The 14,845-nt window shown below is 42.7% G+C and overlaps 1 long non-coding RNA gene across 2 annotated transcripts; it reads left to right on the top strand.

The window, feature by feature from the left end:
• Nucleotides 1–10,194: 10,194 nt before the first annotated feature.
• Nucleotides 10,195–14,690, top strand: LOC135535133 (uncharacterized). 2 transcript variants are annotated; one of them, XR_010454818.1, is made up of 5 exons: nucleotides 10,195–10,248; nucleotides 12,042–12,073; nucleotides 13,123–13,316; nucleotides 13,559–13,830; nucleotides 14,007–14,690. It is a non-coding gene; the product is annotated as an uncharacterized LOC135535133 (long non-coding RNA). The 2 variants fall into 2 exon arrangements; XR_010454819.1 differs by lacking the exon at nucleotides 10,195–10,248 and adding an exon at nucleotides 10,349–10,423.
• The last annotated feature ends 155 nt before the right edge of the window (nucleotides 14,691–14,845 follow it).

The following is a 14,845-nucleotide window of genomic DNA, read 5'->3' as shown; positions in this document are numbered from 1 at the left end:
ATAGCTGGAGGCAGGGCTTTCTCTATAGAGCTCAATTTTTATGGAATGGTCTGCCTACCAATGTGAGAGAAGCAGTCTCGGTCTCAACCTTTAAGTCTTTACTGAAGACTCATCTCTTCAGTGGATCATATGATTGAGTGTAGTCTGACCCAGGAGTGTGAAGTTGAACAGAAGGCTCTGGAGCAACGAACCGCCCCTTGCTGTCTCTGCCTGGCCGGTTCCCCTCTTTCCACTGGGGATTCTCTGGCCTCCCAACTCTATTACAGGGCTGAGTCACTGGCTTACTGGTGCTCTTCCATGCCGACCCCTAGGAGGGGTGCGTCACTTGAGTGGGTTGAGTCACTGACGTGGTCTTCCTGTCTGGGTTGAAGACCCTTGCTTGTGCCGTGGCGGAGATCTTTAGGCTATACTCAGCCTGGTCTCAGGATGGTAACTTGGTGGTTAAGATATCCCTCTTGTGGTGGGGCTGTGCTTTGGCAAAGTGGGTGGGGTTATATCCTGCCTGTTTGGCCTGTCCGGGGTATAATTGGATGGGGGCACAGTGTCTCCTGGCCCCTCCTGTCTCAGCCTCCAGTACTTATGCTGCAGTAGTTTATGTGTCGGGGGGTTAGGTCAGTTATATCTGGTGTATTTCTCCTGTCTCATCCGGTGTCCTGTGTGAATTTAAGTATGCTCTCTTATTCTTATTCTCTTTTCTTTCTCTTTCTCTCTTTCTTTCTTTCTTTCTTTCTTTCTTTCTTTCTCTCTCTCTCTCGGGAGGACCTGAGCCAGGACCATGCCTCAGGACTCCCTGGCATGATGACTCCTTGCTGTCCCCAGTCCACCTGGCCATGCTGCTGCTCCAGTTTCAACTCTTCTGTCTGCCGGCTATGGAATCCCGACCTGTTCACCGGACGTGCTACCACCTGTCCCAGACCTGGCTGTTTCTCATCTCTCTAGAGACAGCAGGAGCAGTAGAGATACTCTCAATGATCGGCTGTGAAAAGCCAACTGACATTTACTCTTGAGGTGCTGACTTGTTGCACCCTTGACAACTACTGTGATTATTATTATTTGACCATGCTGGTAATTTATGAACATTTGAACAACTTGGCCATGTTCTGCTATAATCTCCACCCAGCACAAATCCAGAAGAGGACTGGCCACCTCGCATAGCCTGGTTCCTCTCTAGGTTTCTTCCTAGGTTTTGGCCTTTCTAGGAGTTTTTTTCCTTGCCGCGTGCTTCTACACCTGCATTGTTTGCTGTTTGGGGTTTTAGGCTGGGTTTCTGTATAGCACTTTGAGATATCAGCTGATGTAAGAAGGGCTGTAGAAAAACATTTGATTTGATTTGGTGGTATATTTGGAGGCAATATTGTAAATGGCATCGCCGAAGTTGAGGATCTGTTTGGTAGGATAGTCAGTTTTACGAGGTTATGTTTGCCAGTGTGGGAAGGAGGCTTTGTTGCAAACGGAAGCGATTCTAAGATATAATTTTGGATTGAGATGTTTAATATGAGTCTGGAAGGAGAGTTTACAGTATAGCTAGACACCTAGGTATTTGTACTTGTCCTACATATTCTAAATCAGAAAACAACCAGAGTAAGTGATGCTAGTCGGGCGGGCAGGTGCGGGCAGTGATCGGTTGAAAGCATGCATTTAGTTTTACTAGTGCTTTAAGAGCAGTTGGAGGCCACAGAAGCAATGTTGTATGGCATTGAAGCTCGTTTGGAGGTTTTTTAAAACAGTGTCCAAAGAAGGGCCAGATGTATACATGAACGGTGTCATCTGCGTAGAGGTGGAGCAGGGAATCACCTGCAGCAAGAGAGCAACATCATTGATATATACAGAGAAAAGAGTTGGCCCAAGAATTGAACCCTGTGGTACCCCCATAGAGACTGCCAGAGGTCCGGACAACACCTTTGATTTGACACACTGAACTACTCGAGAAGTAGTTGGTGAACCAGGCGAGGCAGTCATTTGAGAAAACCAAGGATGTTGAGTCTGCCGATAAGAATACGGTGATTGACAGAGTTGAAAGCCTTGGCCAGGTCGATGAAGACGGCTGCACAGTACTGTCTTTTATTGATGGCGGTTATGATATCGTTTAGGATCTTGACCGTGGGCTGAGGTGGCACCATGACCAGCCGAAACTGGATTGCACGGAGAAGGTACGGTGGATTCGGAATGGTCAGTGAACTGTTTGTTAACTTAGTCAAGACTAGAAAGAAAGGCTGGGCAGGATGGATATAGGCCTCATAACAGTTTGGGATCTAGAGTTCCCCCCCTTTGAAGGAGGGAGGACCGCACAGCTTTCCACTTTAGGGATCTCAGACGATATGAAAGAGAGGTTGAACAGACTGGTAGGGCTTTGACAATGGCGGTGGGCACTTTTAGAAAAGAGACGGTCCAGACGTCGCAGCTGATTTCGTCCAGTGGATTTGCAGCTCTTTCAGAACATTCTCGCTATCGCGATTTGGGTGAAGGAGAAGCTGTGGAGGCTTGGGCAATGCGGAGGCGATGGAGCTTATGGCCAGGGTTGGGGTAGCCAGGAGGAGAGCATGACCAGCCGTAGAGAAATGCTTATTAAAATTCTTGATTATCGTGGATTTATCGGTGGTGACAGTGTTTCCTAGCCTCAGTGCAGTGGGCAGCTGGGAGGAGGTGCTCTTGATCTCCATGGACTTTACAGTGTCCCAAAACATTTTGGAGTTAGAGCTACATGATGCAAATTTCTGTTGGGAAAAGCTAGCCTTACTTTCTTAACTGATAGGTTGTATTGGTTCCTGACTTTGAAGTTGCATATCGCGGGGACTATTCTATGCTAGTGCAGAACGCCACAGAATATGTTTGTGCTGGTCGTGGGCAGTCAGGTCTGGAGTGAAGCAAGGGCTATAAATGTTCTAAGTTCTACTTTGTTTTGAAATTGACATTTAAGATGGTGAGGAAACGATGTAGGAATGGGCAGTGAGGGACTCCAACTTCTCCAACTCAATGTAAGAAAACCACACCTGGGCAATGTACATGTTACTAATTCTTCAATGTCAACAGTTGTCCACTGTTGAAAACAGATCTCATTTTCAATATAAGGTTCTTCTTCAAAGTGTTCAATCTTCTTCTCTAGGTGTCGTCTGACCTCCATTACATCAGGGCATTTATTACTTTTCTGCACCATGCATCTCCTGCTCTCTCAGTCACAAACCATCAGGTCGGCAAGGGAATGGCAGTCCTTGTCCACCTTTACTGAATTCAGCATTAGAGCGGCATGTAGCTGTATTGTACATACACACTGTGTCCCAGATGAGTGGACACATTTCTTCACATATAGACTGCAGAATTTGGAAAAGCCAATTTGATGTTCTGAATATTTATTTTTTAAAGTTGCATGCTTAATTTAAAAAAATCTTGAATATTAAAACATACAATCAACCTGCCGTGAACCGCTCAACATTTCCATTACATTCAGTCATCCAACAGACTCTCATCCAGAGCGACCTACAGAAGCAGCCAGGGTCAACGCCCCGCACAAAGGCACAACAACAGATCTCCCCACTAAGTCAAAACAAGGACCCGAACCAGCAACCAATCGGCCACTGGCCACCGGCCCAAGCTCCCAACCGTTCAAGATCCCCTCACAGTTCACCCATAGCTGCCCCTGAACCATCCAATTTGATCTGTACCCGGTAAAGTTTAAAAAAATTCACAGGGTAGCTTTGAATGAAATACCACTCAATGGAGCTGTAGTTGACTTCCACCATTGTCACTAGGGGTGGCAGCGTAGCCTAGTGGTTAGAGTGTTGGACTAGTAACCGCAAGATCAAATCCTCGAGCTGACAAGGTACAAATCTGTCGCTCTGCTCCTGGAACAAGTCAGTTAACCCACTGTTCCTAGGCCATCATTGAAAATAAGTAATCTCTTCTTAACTGACTTGCCTAGTTAATTAAATAAAGGTAAACTTAAATTGAGTCAAGACATATGAATTATTTATTATTCATTTATTTATTACTTTCAGAAAGTATTCATACGCCTTGACTTTTAATTTGCTTTCTTGTGTTACAGCATTTAAAATGGATTACATTGAGATTTTTAGTCACTGAGTTGAATTCGTGTTTGAAACTCACTGCTCGACTGAGGAACCATTGCTGAAGGTACTGTATTGGTGTAAACATACATTTTGGACAACCAAACATATATTGTTTTAGCAAGAGATAGCACTAAGAAAGTAGCAGAAATGTGCAGAAAGTAGTTTTGAACGCATTTTATTGAAGGGAAAAAATAATAAATCTTGAACCTATTTGGCAGCATCATGATATATTCTTATATACTGTACAATGAGGAATTCAACTACAAAAATACTAGTCTTCTCCCATTTTATGAACCATTGCCCCACCCACAAGGTCTCTAAACAACAACAATAACTAAGAATAAGATAATAGATACAAAGCAAAAACGTGAAGAACATATATCAATCAACTCTAATTAGCACATGTAGGACAGTATGCAAGTGTGTGTCCTGGACTTTGCAGATGTATTTCATATGTGCAGCACATAGTATTTGTTTTACAGTTTTTCTTTGGGGGGCAGACTTGGCATCTCCTCCTCTTGCCTGCTCCAGCTGCAGCCTCAGGTGGATCAGGACGAGATTCAGCCACCTGAACAGCTTTCTACAAGCGCTTGCAGAGGCTGCTGTGTGGGGGAGGTGCTCCCTTCTTTGAATGTGTGGGTTACAAGTCTTTCCCAGCTGCTCCAGGAACACCCTCCTCTTGCTTGGCTTATCAGGCACCAGATAGAATGGATCTTGTTCAAATCACGAAGGCATTGTAAGAGTACACATCAATGATGTTATGGAAGATGACCAGGGCCAGTGGGCAGTCATCCACCTGCAACTGTAAGTTCCAATCACTTGTCCAGGTTGTCCACGCCCTTGGTTGTGGTTGTAGTCCAGGATGATGGCTGGCTTCCAGTCCTCAAGATCACCGATCTCAGCCGCTTTGTGCAGTGTGTTCAGGAGGACCACATTCTTGTTCTTTGGGAGGTAAGAAACTAGAGTGGTGGTGGGGGTGAAAGCAGACTTTGATGAGAAGGTCTCTCTCCTTGTTTTGAGGAGTGCAGGGGGGAGCTCAGGCTTGTTCTTTCTAACTGTGCCAACCTTATGATCTTCCTCTTCAGCAGCTGCTGGCTGAGGTCATAAGAGGTGAAGAAATTGTCTCACGTGACACTGTGTCCCCTCAGTCCATCTGTCACATCAAGCACAACCCTCATCCTCTGGTTCTTCTCCGGGCCTCCACTGATCACCTTCCCTGTGTAGACTTGCATCTTCCAAGCGTAGCTGGATTGTGCGTCACAGGCCACCCATATCTTGATGCTATACTTTGCTGGCTTGCTCGGCATATACTGCCAGAAAGTACAGCGACCTTTTGACAAAAGAGATTACTATCAGTAATTAGTATCACATGAATAAATGATATTACAGCAATACATAATAGAATTAACAGAGAAAATCACTTACATTACAGATATGAAGAAAACCAAATGTACCTCTGAATGGAACCAGTTGCTCATCCACTGTTACTTCAGGCCCAGGGTTGTAGAGGTACGGCAGACGCTCCACCCACTTCTCCCAGACCTCTCTTATGGCTCCACCCACTGCTCCCAGACCTCTCTTATGGCTCCACCCACTGCTCCCAGACCTCTCTTATGGCTCCACCCACTGCTCCCAGACCTCTCTTATGGCTCCACCCACTGCTCCCAGACCTCTCTTATGGCTCCACCCACTGCTCCCAGACCTCTCTTATGGCTCCACCCACTGCTCCCAGACCTCTCTTATGGCTCCACCCACTGCTCCCAGACCTTTCTTATGGCTCCACCCACTGCTCCCAGACCTCTCTTATGGCTCCACCCACTGCTCCCAGACCTCTCTTATGGCTCCACCCATTGCTCCCAGACCTCTCTTATGGCTCCACCCACTGCTCCCAGACCTCTCTTATGGCTCCACCCACTGCTCCCAGACCTCTCTTATGACTCCACCCACTGCTCCCAGACCTCTCTTATGGCTCCACCCACTGCTCCCAGACCTCTCTTATGGCTCCACCCACTGCTCCCAGACCTCTCTTATGGCTCCACCCACTGCTCCCAGAACTCTCTTATGGCTCCACCCACTCCTCCCAGACCTCCCTTATGGCCACCAGTTTGTCTCTCATACATCTTACAGGTCTTGACTCAAGGTTATCAAATCGTATCATTCATGAGAAAGTGTGAAAGACTTTCAGTGGCATCGTGGCGCAGAACATCCCCCTTCCACCCTCTGCATCCCAGAGACTACATGTAACCTCGCCTCGGGACCTATACACACCCTCTGCATCCCAGAGACTACATGTAGCCTCGCCTCGGGACCTATACACACCCTCTGCATCCCAGAGACTACATGTAGCCTCGCCTCGGGACCTATACACACCCTCTGCATCCCAGAGACTACATGTAACCTCGCCTCGGGACCTATACACACCCTCTGCATCCCAGAGACTACATGTAGCCTCGTCCGGGACCTATACACACCCTCTGCATCCCAGAGACTACATGGCAACGCCGACTCCACACACCCTGCATCCCAGAGACTACATACGCAGCCTCGCCGGGACCCATACACACCCTCTGCATCCCAGAGACTACATAACCCGCCGGGACCACACACTTCATCCCTGAGACTACATACTGTAGCCTCGCCCGGGACCTATACACACCCTCTGCATCCCAGACTACATGTAGCCCTCGCCTCGGGACTCATACACACCCTCTGCATCCCAGAGACTACATGCAACCGCCGGGACCCATACACACCCTCTGCATCCCAGAGACTACATGTAGCCTCGCCTCGGGACCTACACACCCTCTGCATCCTAGAGACTACATGTAGCCTCGCCCGACTCATACACACACCCTCTGCATCCCAGAGACTACATGTAACCTCGCCTCGGGACCTATACACACCCTCTGCATCCCAGAGACTACATGTAACCTCGCCTCGGGACCTATACACACCCACTAAGATTAGCAGCCCTATGTAGGCATGCAGGTCAATCTCATCCATCCTTTTCCAGTTGTCTCCATATTTACTGAAACTCTCCAAATGTGTTAATTTTGTACCCTGGTGGTGTACAGCTTTCATTGAAATATGAACAAAGGCGATGTTTCATTTTTCTAATGTTGGGGTCACTCTAGGAAAAGTCATCAAATTTCAAGTTGAAAAAATATCATTTCGGGGGTTTTCTCTGCTGTTAAACATAGTGGCGGGTATTTTTGGCCCTTAAGACACATTAAATTAAATTAATTAAATTAAAATATTTTTTTATTTAATTAAATCTTAAATTAAATTAAGGTTAAATCTGCTTAAAAATGTATGGCAGGACCTGAAAATGGTTGTCTAGCGTTGATCAACAACCGATTTCACAGAGCCTGAAGAATTTTGAAAGTGAACAAATTTGCACAATCCAGGGCAAGAGACTTCACTCTGACGGTGCAACTAAAGCTATGAAATTAAGCACATCAGACTCATATACAGGCGCTGTTTAATATTTACACTTATCATGAAGAAGGTATTGGTGTTATGTTGGTGTAATACACTATATAGTAGAATAATTAATTAGTTATTAATGTACGTGTGCGTGTGCGTGCGCGCGCGTTAGATGTCACCTGAGAGCTGGGCGACGTCACCTGTTCAATGGAGAAAGCACCACTGACGGGGAGAGTCGTGAGGCCGAAACTCATCACACATGGAATGACCTCTGGTCAAGCCAGCATCAAGCAAGGGAATCTTTGAGGCAGCAAGACAGAAGCTGGAGATCATTTTACACACCTTGCAGGTGTTGTAGATGGTTTTCATTATCTCCTTACTCCACAAGACAAGAGAGAGCGGCTTCTTTGATGAAATATTAGTTTTGCTTAAAAGCATTTAAAAATGATTTATTCTCATTAATAAATTAATAACATTGGTCTTGTCATAACATCATTTTAAACAGCTTGTCATTGTTATATTTTTCAGGACTTTGCACAGTCACAGTAACTGGATAGAACTGGTAACAGATTTCCCATTCCAATCTCATCAGATCGACGGTTCCAACATCGGCCCTGGTTGCAGGTATTGCGACGACATGTGTCTGGGTGTGTATGTTAACGAGGGGAGTAGTTTAAAGATGGCTGAATGAGTTTGAAGATGGCTAATTGCCAACTGAAACATGCAGGCTGGTGTTCCTCTCAAGAGACAAGGGATCAACATTCATGTTCACCAACATTCCTTAAACATTCAACACATTCAACAGTTTTATCAGTAGGTGATTACCAAAGGGAGTAGTGTGCAGAGGATGCCAAGATAGATGCAGAAAGTGTTTACTCAACTCAGGACAACAAACTGATACAGACCGGTGCACTATGCTGCTGAAAGAACAGCCACATGCCCATTGTTAGAGTTTCTTTGTCCTGAATTGGTGGTTGACAAAATAGAGGCATCTTATGCTGTAAGGAAAAATACAGGTAGTGTTATGTCAGAACTGACCTAAAGATATTGTATCTTAATTTGACCCAATTTCTCACAGCAGGAAGCTAATCCTGCTGCAACAGGAAATGTGAATTATAATTAATTGACATTTGTTTGTAAGGGTTGATACATATTTCGTAAGGGCAAATCAAGTCTGAGATTTGAAAAGACAAACTTTAGAAGCATTGAATACTCTACAAGTTTGTCTTTCCTGCTGTTCAGAAAAATTCCTGCATCAACAGGATGATCAAATTACTATACAGCATCTGTAGGACCCGGCTAGTAGCATACTGACTGGCAGAGAAGAAACCTCAATGTAATATCATACAAGATCCTGATGGCAGTTGTATGTGACTCTTCTTATGAACCAGAACAATGAAAACAAAGATATTTCCACTGTAAACAGATATCATGCCAAAGCAACACATGACAACAGTGAAATGTTTCTTGTAAACCATGGTGGCACGCCACTTCCTGCTTCTCTAGCAGATTAGTAAGAATGTCTCACCCCATGTTCAAGAATGGCCTTTTCCCCTTTATTCAGAAAAACAATCTTTCAATTTCCGGCAGAAAGTCTGCAATATCAGTTTAATCCACCAGAAAGAAATATTATGGTAAAACTCAAAATACTAATTGATTAAAAAAATACATATATATTTGGGGATTTAAAAAAGGTATAATCTTTGTAAATGATATCATATAAATAGGACTGGTGGAGGTTTGTCACACATGTAGCTAACAAACATATATGGAAATGTCTGCTCTACCCAAATTACAACAGACTAACTCCAGCATTACTGCAAAAATGGAAGAGGCAAGTTGAAGGTAAGTAAGGAGCTGTCTGTCGGCATAAAAGACCAAAATTACTGAAGAATCGCAACATTTATCTGAAGTTAATTTGGCAAATCACACCTGGGGATTTAAAATGTCATAGTCAATCGATAAATAATATTATAATAATCTTAGCAAAAAAATGGTATCTTTAATTTACAATTTGTAGAAACTATGATAATAGAAAGGTTCAGAACTTTTGTGAAACATCACAGCACAGTTGAAAAATATATGGAAAAAAGAAATCTAAACTGGATGGTGTCTAGAGATAGATGGGAGGACTAAAAAACAAACAAAAGATAACTGTTGTAAATTATACTGTGTCCGTAAATGTATATAGTTTATAGTATGTATAAGCTGGAGGTAGAAGCCTAAGGGTTGTTGTACATTAGTTTACTGCAATTAGGGAGGGAGGTTTAGGGGAAAATAATAAAATAAAATACAGTATCTGAAAGTATTCAGACCCCTTGATTTTATCCACATTTTGTTACGTTACAGCCTTATTCTAAAATTGATGAGTTCTCTTCTGTTAATGGAGGAAGTAGTTCTGTTGGTGGAGGAACTAGTAAAATCCTCATCAATCTACACACAACACCCCATAATGACAAAACATTACTTTTTTTTAAATTTAATTTTGCAAATGTATTAAAAATAAAAAACAGAAATACCTTATTTACATAAGAATTCAGACCCTTTGTTACGAGACTCGAAATTGATCTCAGGTGCATCCTGTTTCCATTGATCATAAACAGATATCAGGTCTATGCAACCGGAGACAACAGTGAAAGGTTTCATGTAGATCATGGTAGCACGGCACTTCCTTGTTGTGTTGTATAAAGAGACCCATCATCTGTGTGAATCATATCTCTTCATAGGAGACATACTTATGAACCTGTGGCATAACAAGGTAGGCACTGGTCCGTTTGTTGATCTAGTCAAATGAGCTGTTTGGTTGATAAGGGCATGTGGGCCGTAGTTATGAAGGCTGGAAAGAAAAGGACAGGAGCACTGTGTGGGGTTTGGGTGTGACAGCTCAGGTGTCCTTGGAAACACATATTGACTCATTGGAACACATTTGGAAGGTATACTTTGCAGCACAAATTAAATTGCACAAATTAAAGCTTATTAAGACACCTTCAGTGTATAAATGGATGTTATATTTTGCTAATATTTAGAATTTAAATGGGATCATATTCTAGTGCTGTGGGTAATTTAAAACTATATTGAGGAAAAGTGAATTTATTTTATTCCATATAGAAGATAATTAGAAGATGTCAGACAGTGGTAAAAGTTCTATCTTGGTCCAGTTGATGTTACAAATGTTATTTTCTTCTAAATCACAACATTAGACCACTAAAGACGTGATGGTGACGGGTTACCTAACAAACACAAGGCAGAAAACAACATGATTTTTGTGATCTAAAACCAAATACCTTGTTTACTTGGATAAGAGCGTCTGCCAAATGACTTAAATGTAAAATGTAAATGTATTCGGACCCTTTGCTATGAGACTCGAAATTGAGCTCATGTGCATCCTGTTTACACAGATCATTCTTGAGATGTTTCTACAACTTGACTGGAGTCCACCTGTGATACATTCAATTGATTGGACATGATTTGGAAAGGCACACACTTGTCTATATTGTGTCGAGGCACAGATCTTTAACTGAAGCAGTTTGGAACCACCTAGACTCTTTCTACAGCTGGCCACCCAGACAAACTAAGCAATCGGGGGAGAAGGGCCTTGGTCAGGGTGATGACCAAGAACCTGATGGTCACTCTGACAGAGCTCCCGAGTTCCTCTGTGGAGATGGGAGAAACTTCTAGAAGGACAACCATCTCTGCAGCAGTCCACCAATCAGGCCTTTATGGTAGAGTGACCAGGCAGAAGCCACTCCTCAGTAAAAGGCACATGACAGCCCCCTTGGAGTTTGCCAAAAGACACCTGAAGATTCTGAGACCATGAGAACCAAGATTATCTGGTCTGATGAAACCAAGATTGACCTCTTTGGCCTGAATGCCAAGCGTCACATCCTGAGGAAACCTGGCACCATCCCAATGGGGAAGCATGGTGGTGGCAGCATCATGCTGTGGGGATGTCTTTTTTATTTAAAACTAGTCAGGATTGAGGCAAAGAAGAACGGAGCAAAGTACAGAGAGATCTCACAGCAGGAAAATAATCCTGCAGCAATAGGAAATGTTCATTATTATGTAGATTATAATTGAATAGAAATGTTTTGTAGATACATTTTACGTTAGGGCATTTTTATTATGTGGATTATAATTTGTCATTTTTTGTAAGGTTGATACATATTTCATAAGGGCAAATCAAGTCTGAGATTTTAAATTGGAAATTAAATACTTTATAAGCCTTAAATATTCCATTTCCTGCTATTCAGAAAAAATCCTGCAAGAACAGGATGATCAAATTAAGATACAACATCTGTAGGACCAGGCTAGTAGCATACTGACTGGCAGAGAATAAGCATTAATGTAATAACATACAAGATCCTGATGGCAGTTGTGACTCTTCTTATGAACAAGAACAATGAAACAATGAAAATATATTTCCACTGTAAACAGATATCATGTCAATGCAACAGGTGACAACAGTGAAAGGTTTCATGTAAATCATGTTGGCACGGCACTTCCTTGTTGTGTTGTATAAAGAGACGCATCATGAATCATATCTCTTCATAGGAGACATACTTCTGAACCTGTGGCATAACAAGGTAGGCACTGGTCCGTTTGTTGATCTTTGTTGTTAAATGTGCTGTTGTTTGATAAGGGCATGTGGGCAGTAGTTATGAAGGCTGGAAAGAAACGGATTGGAGCACTGTGTGGGGTCTGGGTGTGACAGCTCAGGTGTCCTTGGAAACACATATTGACTGATTGGAACACACTTAAAAGGTATACTTAGCATTACTCGGTAATGTGTTGTATTGGTTTGCCCCAAGCAAAACACTGTATTCAGAACAAAAAGTGAATTGCTTTCTCACATTTTGTACTTTATGCAAACAGGAGTATTTTATTCTGTACAGGCTTCCTTCGTTCCACTCTGTCAATTAGGTTAATATTGTGTAGTAACTACAATGTTGTTGAGCTATCCTCCATTTTCTCCTATCACAGCCATTGAACTCTGTAACTGTTTTTAAGTCACCATTGGTCTCATGGTGAAATCCTTGAGCAGTTTCCTTCCTCTCCGGCAACTGAGTTAGGAAGGACGTCTGTATCTTTGTAGTGACTGGGTGTATTGATACATCATCCAAAGTGTAATTAATAACTTCACTTTGCTCAAAGGGATATTCTTATTTTTATTTATTTATACCCATCTACCAATAGATACCCTTCTTTGCGAAGCATTTGAAAACCTCCCTGGTCCTTTGTGGTTGAATCTGTGTTTGAATCTCATTGCTCGACTGAGGGATCTTACAGATAATTGTATGTGTGGGGTACAGAGATGAGGTAGTCATTCAAAAATCATGTTAAACACTATTATTGCAACACATGAGACTTGTTAAGCACATGTTTAATCATGAACTTATTTAGGCTTGACCATAAAAAAGGTGTTGAATAATTATATGTTTAAAAAAATTAACTTTGACATTATGGGGAATTGTCTGTGTTAGGTTAATGGCAAGAAATCTAATTTTATCCATCTTAAATTCAGGTTGTAAGAAAACAATGTGTGGTCAAGGGTTGTGAAAACTTTCTGAAGGCACTGTATGAATAAACTATAATATTATGATAAGTCATGTTGACTGTCCTCTCCATCCCAAAGACAGGTTTATGATGTCATCAGTCCTGGCCGTTGTCTCTCTCCTCCTCTTGCAGACAGGGGTCCATGGGTTCCTGGTGCTCTTCTCAGGCAGCTCCATGGACCACCTGGAGATCACCAGGGAAGCCATCTTACAGACCACGGCGAAGGTGTGCATGCAACTGGCCTCGGTTGAGGGAAGAGACTTCACTCTGCCGGTAGGTAAACTAAAGCCACAAAACTAAAGACCACATCAGACTCATATACTGTCACTGTTTTATATTTATCATTTTAATTAATTAATCATTTTAAAGAAAGTATTGGTGTTATTTTTTCTAATGTAGTACAGTATATAGTATAGTAGAATAATGTATTAATTATTAAAAATGTGTGTGTGTGTGTGTGTGTGTGTGTGTGTGTGTGTGTGTGTGTGTGTGTGTGTGTGTGTGTGTGTGTATAGCCCGGACCACTGACTGCAGAGTCTCTGGCTCTAGCCTGCTCCTCATCGGGGTCTGCTAAGAGTTTCCAGAGTGCCATATCAGACGTCACCTGGAGAAATGCCGGAGTTGACTTCCGTCACCTGTTCAATGAAGAATACCACTTTGATGGGGAGAGATTTATCGAGGGCGGAAACTCATCAAAGATGGAATGACCTCTGTCAAAGCCAGCATCAAGCAAGGGAACTTTGAGGCAGCAAGACAGAAGCTGGGAGACATTTTACACACCTTACAGGTGATTTAGATGGTTTTCATTATCTCCTTACTCCATAAGACAAGAGAGAGTGCTTTTGATGAAATATTAGTTTTGCTAAAAGCATTTAAAAAGCGGTTTATTCGCATTAATAAATTAATAACATTGGTCTTTGTCATAACACTATTTTAAACATCTTGTCATTGTTATATTTTCAGGACTTCTACAGTCACAGTAACTGGATAGAACTGGGTAACAGATTTCCCCATTCCAATCTCATCAGATCAGACGTGTCCGACATCGGCCCTGTTGCAGGTATTGCGACGACATGTGTCTGGGTGTGTATGTTAACGAGGGGGAGTAGTTTGAAAAGGGCTGAATGAGTTTGAAGATGTCTCATTGAGTACAGAGTAGTTTGAAGATAGATGGCTATTTGCCAACTAAAACATGTTGAGGTTGAATGTTAATTTGAAGAGACAAGGGGTCTAACGTTCACGTTCGCCAACGTTCTTTAAACATTCAACAGTTTTGTCAATAGGTGATTACCAAAGGGAGTAGTGTGCAGAGGATGCCAAGATAGATGCAGAAAGTGTTTACTCAACTCAGGACAACAAACTGATACAGATCAGTGCACTATGCTGCTGAAAGAACAGCCACATGCCCATTGTTAGAGTTTCTTAGTACTGCATTGGTTTTTGACAAAATAGAGTCATGTTATGTCTGTTGCTCGTTATACAGAAACAGAATGTTGGTCAAATATTTCCTTATACAACATACTGCCCTAGTAGAGGTGATGTAATGGTGCCTCATGTAGTCACAACATATTGCCCTAGTAGAGGTGATGTAATGGTGCCTCATGTAGTCACAACATATTGCCCTAGTAGAGGTGATGTAATGGTGTCTCATGTAGTCACAACATACTGCCCTAGTAGAGGTGATGTAATGGTGCCTCATGTAGTCACAACATATTGCCCTAGTAGAGGTGATGTAATGGTGTCTCATGTAGTCACAACATACTGCCCTAGTAGAGGTGATGTAATGGTGCCTCATGTAGTCA

This window comes from Oncorhynchus masou, unplaced genomic scaffold, assembly GCF_036934945.1.
Source record: "Oncorhynchus masou masou isolate Uvic2021 unplaced genomic scaffold, UVic_Omas_1.1 unplaced_scaffold_4470, whole genome shotgun sequence".
Taxonomy (NCBI): domain Eukaryota; kingdom Metazoa; phylum Chordata; class Actinopteri; order Salmoniformes; family Salmonidae; genus Oncorhynchus; species Oncorhynchus masou.
Note: the sequence above shows the minus strand (reverse complement) of the source record. Positions and strands in the feature narration are given on the sequence as shown.